Genomic DNA, 10149 nt, shown 5'->3' on the forward strand with positions numbered 1-10149 from the left:
CAACGATGAAAGGAACGGGAGTTCCAACAAGGCTGGTTTAAAGGAATCTCCACCCTCTTAGGACCCCTACTTATTCTTTTACTGCTGCTTACTTTTGGGCTATACATTCTTAATCACCTACTCCGATTTATTAAAGAATGCTTATCCATAACCCAAGCCCTAGTTCTTAATCAGCAATATCAGGCTCTCAGGCAATAAGCAGGACCATGGGTTTTAGGATTAAAACCTCACAAAAAAAGATGGGGGAATGAAATATTTTAGTTTGCTGAGAGAAAAAGTTTTAAAAGATTTTAGTTCACAGAGAGAAAAAGTTTCCCACAGGCCTTGGCCCATTACAAGGGGGTTGGCTCCAACCCCGGGCACGTCCTATGGTTTAGACAGGGGGGGGGCAATCGCCAAAACAATCCTCTTTGGGTCACACCTGGCTGGCCAACAAACAATCAAGGACTTCCCAGGTACATTCTATGGTTTTTCCTTTGTAGAAAAGCAAGTCACACCTGGGTGACCACTCTAACATGAGATCATACTTTGTGTCAATCACTTTATGCCCCTTGCCTGTATGCTGATCTGTGGGTTTTTATTTTCTGTATAAGCCTGGAACCCTTGCTGGGGTGTGCAGCTTTCCCGATATTGCTGACACCCGAATGCGCATTTGTTCAATGTTTTAGAAAGTATTTTAAAAGAGAACGAAGTATGATACATGTCTCCTACTCTAAGCAACAGTTTAATTGATGGTTTCAGAACAATGATTTATGGGTAATTGCTCAGTTTTCAGGAAGAATTAATAATCAGTTTCTAGCTCATGAACTGTTACAGTTTGCACTAATGCATCTTTTGTATTTCCAAAATTATAAAAAGCAGTCCTATAAAAATATGCTATGTTAATTTTTACCAATGGTTCTATTGGGAGAGTCACTTACATAGGTTATTAATAGAAAGAAATAGATAGAGCAGACAGCTGGCTTCATCTCAAATAATCAAACTGCAAGCTGTTATAATGGTCTTTTAAATCCTGGTAAATAATTCATTTAATTTATATACTGACAGTCACTATGTCTTCAAGGATCTTATGGCAATAGAGACAATTCCATACATAGGATCCAATATTAGATTAATTTTAGCAAATTCAAAATGTTATTCACCTAAGAGAATTATCATGTTTATGGGTCACATTGGGAAGCTATTAAATAGGCCTTTCACTGATTACTGGCCAAATGGAATGAATTAACTGATTAACAAAATCAGTTGATTTGCCTCAAATAGAAAAAGCTTGACAGGCTTGTAACTTTCTTCATAATAGCAAAAGTCTAAGTAAGAAATTTGGCTTAACCAGAGAGACTGCTGGTCAAATCATCAAACAATGTAAAATAGGTCCACAATATGGCTATGGCTAATTTAAGGATGAATCCTCAAGGCCTGCTCCCCAACCATTTATGGCGAATGGATGTGACTCACATTACAGAGTTTGGCAAGTTAAAAATGTGCCACTCCACAAACAGGAGAAGCCACCAGGCATGTTATAAGTCACTGTTTAAGATGTTTTGCTTACATGGGAATGGCAAAAGTTATAAAAACAGATAATGGGTCTGGATATACTAACAAAGCTTTCCAGCAATTTTGTGCTTAATTCCTGAGACCGGTGCTACTGGGACAGCTCTTGTGGCCTAGTCCCGCCCAGCGTGCGTGGACCTGCCTGCCAAGCCTGTAGCAGCTCTGGATGGCTGGGCCTTTGGGGACGCAGCATGCCGCTGACTTGGGGGAGTGAAACGCCTGCCTCCGTGCTTCTGTAGCAGTGGCCAGACATGAGGCTAGCCCACAAGCCAGGCAGTGGTGGGGCATGCCTTAATCAGCCGAGGATAGCCTCTGGCATCCATCAATGGCTCAAAATTATACTCAAGCCTTATGGAAAGATCCCCTAACTTACAAATGGCACAGATCAGATCCAGTCCTCATTTGGGGAAAAGGACATGCATGGATTTTTGATACTCAGGCCAATAATGCTAGATGGTTGCCTAAATGCCTTTTAAAACTAAATAATCCACCCAGGGGAAGCCCCTGAGAAGCCTTTTAATTCTGCTTAATTCTAGATAAAAGATGCTGTCTTTTTGGCTACTTATGTTTCCCACCTTCAATTGCCATTGCCGCTGGAAGCCCTTATCAGATCTACAACTACACCTGGATGATCCTCAACCAAGCCAGTGATGCTGCCAATGTTTCCACAACTATTACGACCACCCCCTCCTATTCCCCCCTGATAGTTGATTTATGTGCTTTAGCCTTAGGCGCCTCTCCAGACTAGGGAACCCCTGACCATTTTCCCCCCAGGACCTCCCTCCTCCGATGACCTTATTCTCTCCTTAATTAACCCTACTGTTCAGGCCCTTCATCAAGCCAACCACTCCCTTATAGAGGACTGTTGGGTCTGTTATTCTTCCACCCCTCCCCTTTATCAGGGAATTGCAGGCACTTACTAATTCCTACCTTGCCTGTTCTACTAGATTAACTACTTAAATTGTCACCTCTACCTTTTCAAAAACTAACCAGATTCATTAAGTCTCAGATTGACGCCATCCTCAAAAAACTGGTTTTGGTCCTCTACCATCTCCTAGAGGCATTAGATTCTGAGCTGCCTGACGACTATAAAAACCCCCACAGTCCTAAAGGACTGGAATTCTCAGGCCTTAAATCCATGGTAAATGCTTCTGCCTTAGCCTTACAGTCCCTTAATAATTCTCACCATCAGGAATGCTGGATTTGCTTTTCCCCTAGGCCGCCCTTCTATGAGGACATGCTAACTTTCAAAAATCTTCTCTTCACTAATGAGACTTCCTCACTAAGATGGCATTCCGTGAATCATGAGGGCTTGACCTTAAGTCAGGTCTCAGGCAAAGGCCTCTGTATTAGAGGACCGGAACTCCATTTCCCAGAACCCTTACAGCCAATGTACAGCCAAACTATCATTATTAGCCAGTCATCTACATATGTAGCTGCACCTGATGGAACTTATTTTGCTTGCTCTCAGGGACTCACCACCTTTTTTCCATCTTTCAGTTTCTAGAGAGTGAAGATTATTGCGTTTGGGTACAGCTTTTGCCCCGCCTAACAGCACAGGCCCCGGAGGAGCTGCTCCCTAGCTGGGAGGAGAGGCTCTGTCACAAGAGAGAGTCCATTTCAGCCATCACCTTAGCTGTCATGCTGGGCTTAGGGGCAGCTGGAGCCGGAACAGGAATAGCTTCCCTAATAACTTCCAAACACCAATATGCACATTTGACTCAATTGTCCCAAGCAGTAGATAAAGATATAAAGAACTACAAATAGGACTCCAAAAATCTAAAGGACTCTCTGGTCTCCCTGTCAGAAGTGGTACTGCAAAACAGGAGAGGACTGGATTTAATTTTCCTCAAAGAAGGTGGACTCTGTGCAGCTCTTAAAGAAGAGTGCTGTTTTTACAAAGATAAAACTGGGTTAGTACAAGATAATATAGAAAAAATAAAGAAAAATCTAGAGGAGAGAAAGAAACAAAGAGAGCAACAAGAGTCCTGGTATAAAAATTGATTTTCAACCTCCCCCTTGCTTTCTACTTCGCTACCATCTCTCCTGGGACCTCTTATAGGACTATTGCTGCTGATTTCTTTTGGCCCGTGAGCTCTCCAAATAATAACTTGCTTTATAAAAAAAGTCAGATAGATTCAATTCTCCCTAAAGATTTTGTCTCCGTACAGTATCACCGGATCCAGAACCCAGGTGATGAGCAGCGTGATGAGCAGAGCGAACCAGGCAACCCCTTGCGCCATCAAGAGAGGCTTAATTTTTCTAAACTGTTAAAGGTCTAGTCACAGGCTTTAGAGCCTTACTTGCCCTAGGCATGCAACACTGGTAGCCTCGGGTACAAATGGCCGCCTCAACGACGGGCAACTTCCTTCCCTCCTTGACTAAACCTAAGACACGGGACCCCTGGATGGCGGGTTTTTATCACCCAAAGACGGGTAAAGTCAGTGAGGTGGCAAGGTCGAACTAACCTAAGACAGAGATGGTCATGAACAAAGACCCCCTAAGAATGCTACCTGTGGACATTCCGCCACCGCAGACTGACCTGGATCTAGGCCAGAACACCCTACCACCCCCGCCTGTGCCTGCCGGCTTGGGCCAGGACACGCCCAGGCAGGGAGGAGCTCCCTGCCCCACCAATCTGCTAGCACCCCATTCTTACACTTCGCCACCGCAGACTGACCTGGAACTAGGTGAGTGAGCTCCTGCCCGCTCCGGACCCCAGGCCAGAACACCCTACCACCCCCGCCTGTGCCTGCCGGCTTGGGCCAGACACGCCCAGGCAGGGAGGAGACCCTGCCCCACCAATCTGCTAGCACCCCATTCTTACATTCCGCCGCCGCAGACTGACCTGGAACTAGGTGAGTGAGCTCCTGCCCGCTCCTGACCCCAGGCCAGAACACCCCACCACCCCCATCTCACCACCCCCGCCTGTGCCTGCAGGCTTGGGCCAGACAAGCCCAGGCAGGGAGGAGCTCCCTGTGCCCCAAATCTGGCAGCACCCCACTCTTCCATTCCGCCGAAAGACCGAGAAACTAGGAACTAGCGAGGAGACCACCAGGAGAGTCGAGATCATCTAGAGTTGTGGACATCGAATTCCTAGCCCCCACACACCACTGCACCACAAGAGGAGATAGAGAGAACCCACCCGCACCCACTAAAAGGATATGGGGAGAAGACAGAATAAGATTTCACTCAACAACACAAAGACCAACATGACACCACCAGAACCTAGGGACTCCACTCCGGCAAGAGCTGAAAAGCCCAACACAGAGCATGAAGATGAGATGGACCTCAAAAATTATCTCAGCAAGTTGATAGAGACCTTTAAAGAGGAAACAAGAAAATCCCTTAAAGAAATAGAAGAGAAAGCAAACAAAAAATTAAATGAATTGGAGGAAAAGACAAACCAAAAAATTCAAGAAATAAATAAATCTCTTAAAGAATCTAAAGAAAGCCAAGAAAAAACATCCAAGCAAGTGAAGGAAGCTCTTGAAATAGTTCAAAGCATGAAAGCTGAAATACACACAATAAAGAAAACACAGAATGAGACCATGTTGGAAATGGAAAGGTTGGATAAACGATCAGGAACTAAAGATGTAAGTATATCCAACAGGATTCAAGAGATGGAAGAGAGAATCTCAGCCACTGAAGACTCGCTAGAGGATATACATTCATCCACCAAAGAGAACCTCAAGTCCAACAAAACCCTAACACAAAATATCCAGGAAATATGGGACACCGTAAAAAGGCCAAACCTAAGAATAACAGGCATAGAAGAAGGACAAGAAATACAGCTCAAAGGTACAGAAAACATATTCAACAAAATCATAGAAGAAAACTTCCCCAACCTACAGAAGGATATGCCTATGAAAGTACAAGAAGCTTACAGGACACCAAACAGACTGGACCACAAAAAGAAGTCCCCCCGACACATAATAATCAAAACACCAAATCTACAGAATAAAGAGAAAATATTAAGAGCAGCAAAGGAAAAAGGCCAAGTAACATATAAAGGCAAACCAATCAGAATCACACCCGACTTCTCAATGGAAACTCTGAAAGCCAGAAGGTCTTGGATAGATACCCTACAAGCACTAAGGGAGCATGGATGTCAACCCAGACTACTGTACCCAGCAAAACTTTCAATCACTATAGATGGAGAAAACAAGATATTCCACGACAAAAACAGATTTAAACAATACATATCAACAAATCCAGCACTACAGAAGGCTCTGGAAGGAAAACTCCAACCCAACGAACATAACTACACTCACAAAAACACTGGCCGTAGTTAATCGAATTTCACCAAACACAAAAAGAAACAGGAGGGCAAAATCCACACGCAATGATACCACCAACAATAACTCCAAAACTAAGAAGAACCAATGAACAATGGACGTTAATATCCCTGAATGTCAATGGTCTTAACTTACCCATAAAAAGATATAGGCTAACAGAATGGATACGAAGACAGAATCCATCCTTCTGCTGTTTACAAGAAACACACCTCAATTCAAAGACAGGCGATACCTCAGAGTAAAAGGATGGGAAAAGATTTTCCAATCAAATGGGCTCAAGAAACAAGCTGGGGTAGCAATACTAATATCTAACAAATTAGACTTTAAACTGAAAGCAATCAAAAGAGATAAAGAAGGGCATTTCATACTCATCACAGGAAAAGTCCATCAAGATGAAGTCTCAATCCTGAACATCTATGCCCCTAATACGAAAGCATCCACTTTTGTAAAAGAAACATTACTAAAGCTCAAACCACACATAAAACCACACACACTTATAGTAGGAGACTTCAACACCCCCCTTATACCACTGGACAGAACTACTAGACAGAAACTTAACAAAGAAACAAAGGATCTGAAAGAAGTTATGACACAACTGGGTTTAACAGATATCTATAGAACATTCCATCCAAACACAAAAGAATATACCTTCTTCTCAGCGCCACATGGAACCTTCTCAAAAATTGACCACATAGTTGGCAGCAAAGCAAACCTCCACAGGTACAAAAGTATTGAAATAACCCCCTGTATCTTATCAGACCACCATGCATTAAAGCTAGAATTCAACAGCAATACGAATTGCAGAAAACCTACATTTACGTGGAAAATGAATAACTCCCAATTGCACCATTCCTGGGTTGAGGAAGAAATAAAAAAAGAAATCAAAGACTTTCTAGAATTTAATGAGAATGTAGACACAACATACCCGAACTTATGGGACACCCTGAAAGCAGTGCTAAGAGGGAAGTTCATAGCACTAAGTGCTCACATGAAGAAACTGGAGGAAAGTCACATTAGAGAATTGACAGAACAACTGAAAGCTTTAGAGCAAGAGGAAGCAAACACACCGAGGAGGAGTAGACGCCAGGAAATAATCAACCTGAGAGCCGAAATCAACAAAGTAGAAACTAGGAAAACAGTACAAAGAATCAATGAAACAAAGAGTTGGTTCTTTGAGAAGATCAATAATATAGACAAACCTCTAGCCAAACTAACCAAAAGGCAGAGAGAGAGCATGCTAATTAACAAAATCAGAAATGAAAAGGGAGATACAACAACGGACACTGAGGAAATCCAGAGAATCTTAAGGTCATACTTTGAAAACCTGTATTCCACAAAATTGGAATATCTAAAGGAAATGGACAACTTTCTGGATAAATATCACTTACCAAAATTAAATCAAGATCAGATAAACAGTTTAAATCGAACTATAACACCTAATGAGATAGAAGCAGTAATCAAAAGCCTCCCAACCAAAAAAAGCCCAGGGCCAGATGGCTTCACTGCAGAATTCTACCAGAAATTCAAACAAGAGCTAATTCCAGTACTCCTCAAACTGTTCCACACAATAGAAGCAGATGGGATATTGCCAAACTCTTTCTACGAGGCTACAATCACTTTGATACCCAAGCCTCACAAAGATATGACTAAGAAAGAGAACTACAGACCGATATCCCTCATGAACATCGATGATGCTAAAATACTCAATAAAATATTGGCCAACCGAATACAAGAACATATCAGAAAAATCATCCACCATGATCAAGTAGGCTTTATACCAGGGATGCAAGGATGGTTCAACATATGAAAATCCATCAATGTAATCCACTACATAAACAAACTGAAAAAGAAAAACCACATGATCATCTCACTAGATGCTGAAAAAGCCTTTGACAAAATCCAACATCCCTTCATGATAAAGATCTTGGAGAGAACAGGAATAACAGGAACATATCTAAACATGATAAACGCAATATACACCAAACCAATAGCCAACATCAAAGTAAATGGAGAGAAACTCAAAGCGTTTCCTCTAAAATCAGGAACAAGACAAGGCTGTCCACTCTCTCCATATCTCTTCAATATTGCACTTGAAGTTCTGGCTATAGCAATAAGACAAGAAAAAGGGATCAAAGGGATACAAATTGGAAAGGATGAAGTAAAACTTTCAGTATTTGCAGACGACATGATAGTCTACATTAGTGACCCGAAAAACTCTACCAGGGAACTCCTACGGCTGATAAACACCTTCAGCAAGGTAGCAGGATACAAAATTAACTCAAAAAAATCAGTAGCCCTACTATATACAGATGATAAATCCAATGAGAAAGAAATCAGGGAAACATCACCTTTCACAATATCCACAAGCAACATAAAATATCTTGGGGTAACACTAACCAAAAAAGTAAAAGATCTGTACAATAAGAACTTTGAGACTTTAAAAAAAGAAATTAAAGAAGATACCAGAAAATGGAAAGATCTCCCATGCTCATGGATAGGTAGAATTAACATAGTAAAAATGGCAATCCTGCCAAAAGCAATCTACAGATTCAATGCAATCCCCATCAAAATCCCAACACAGTTTTTCACAGACATTGAAAGAACAATACTCAACTTTATATGGAAAAATAAAAAGCCCAGGATAGCCAAAACAACTCTTTACAATAAAGGATCTTCTGGAGGCATCACCATCCCCGACTTCAAGCTCTACTATAGAGCCATAGTTCTGAAAACAGCTTGGTATTGGCACAAAAATAGACTGATAGACCAATGGAATCGAATTGAAAACCCTGATATCGACCCACGCACCTATGGATACCTTATTTTTGACAAAGGTGCTAAATCTATACAATGGAAAAAAGACAGCATCTTCAACAAATGGTGCTGGTACAATTGGATTCGGACATGCAGAAAATTACAGATAGATCCATACCTGTCACCATGCACAAAACTTAAGTGCAAATGGATCAAAGATCTCAGCATAAATCCAGTCACACTGAATCTTCTAGAAGAGAAAGTGGGAACTACCCTTGAACAAATTGGCACAGGAGACCACTTCCTGAACATTACGCCAGAAGCACAGACATTGAGGTCTGCAATTAATAAATGGGACCTCCTGAAACTGAGAAGCTTCTGCAAGGCAAAGGAAACAGTCAGTAGGATAAAACGACCACCCACAGAATGGGAAAAGATCTTCACCGATCCCACATCTGACAGAGGACTGATTTCCAAAATATATAAGGAGCTCAAGAAGCTAGCCACCAAAACACCAAACAACGAAATTAAAAAGTGGGGTGCAGAACTAAATAGGGAATTCTCAACAGAGGAATCTGAAATGGCTGAAAGACACTTAAAAAAGTGCTCAAAATCATTGGCCATCAGAGAAATGCAACTCAAAACAACTCTGAGATACCATCTCACGCCTGTCAGAATGGCTAAAATAAAAAACACCAATGACAATCTATGCTGGAGAGGATGTGGAGAAAAAGGAACACTCCTCCATTGCTGGTGGGAGTGCGATCTTGTAAGACCACTCTGGAAATCAGTATGGAGGTTGCTCAGAAAAATGGGAATCAGTCTACCTCAAGATCCAGCCATTCCTCTCTTGGGTATATACCCAAATAGGGCATGTACTTACAACAAGGACATATGTTCAACCATGTTCATAGCAGCATTGTTTGTAATAGCCAGAACTGGAAACAACCTAGATGCCCCTCTATTGAAGAATGGATTGAGAAAATGTGGTACATCTATACAATGGAGTACTACTCAGCAGAAAAAAGCAATGGAATCTTGAAATTCGCAGGCAAATGGATGGAACTAGAGAAACCATCCTGAGTGAGGTAACCCAGTCACAAAAAGACAAGCAAGGTATGTACTCACTGATATATGAATTTTAGACATAGAACAAAAGACTACCAGTATATAATGCACTTCACCATACATGTAAGGGGCCGTGGGCCCAAAACTATGCGGCTTAAAGCCCACCTTTGTAAGACTTTTAATGACCTGTAAGTTTGCGGCTTAAAGCCAGCTCTGTGAGCCTCCTGTAACCTGTAATTAGATATGGTTTGGCCAAGCAGAACTGCTAACTGCTTCTGTTCCGAGAAAGGGTCTGGAGCTTTTCTGTTTGCTGTTCCAAGAAAGACCACTAGATGTTCCGGCTGACAAGAAGAATGTTCCAGTCCCAGCAAATACCTGATGTTCCTTCTATTATTCCCCCTAATTCTATTGTTGCAGGGCTATTTAAGCCCACTCTAAGCCCCAGTAAAACGAGACCTTGACATTGCACAGACGGACT

This window comes from Cricetulus griseus, unplaced genomic scaffold (assembly GCF_003668045.3).
Source record: "Cricetulus griseus strain 17A/GY unplaced genomic scaffold, alternate assembly CriGri-PICRH-1.0 unplaced_scaffold_35, whole genome shotgun sequence".
Taxonomy (NCBI): Eukaryota; Metazoa; Chordata; class Mammalia; order Rodentia; family Cricetidae; genus Cricetulus; species Cricetulus griseus.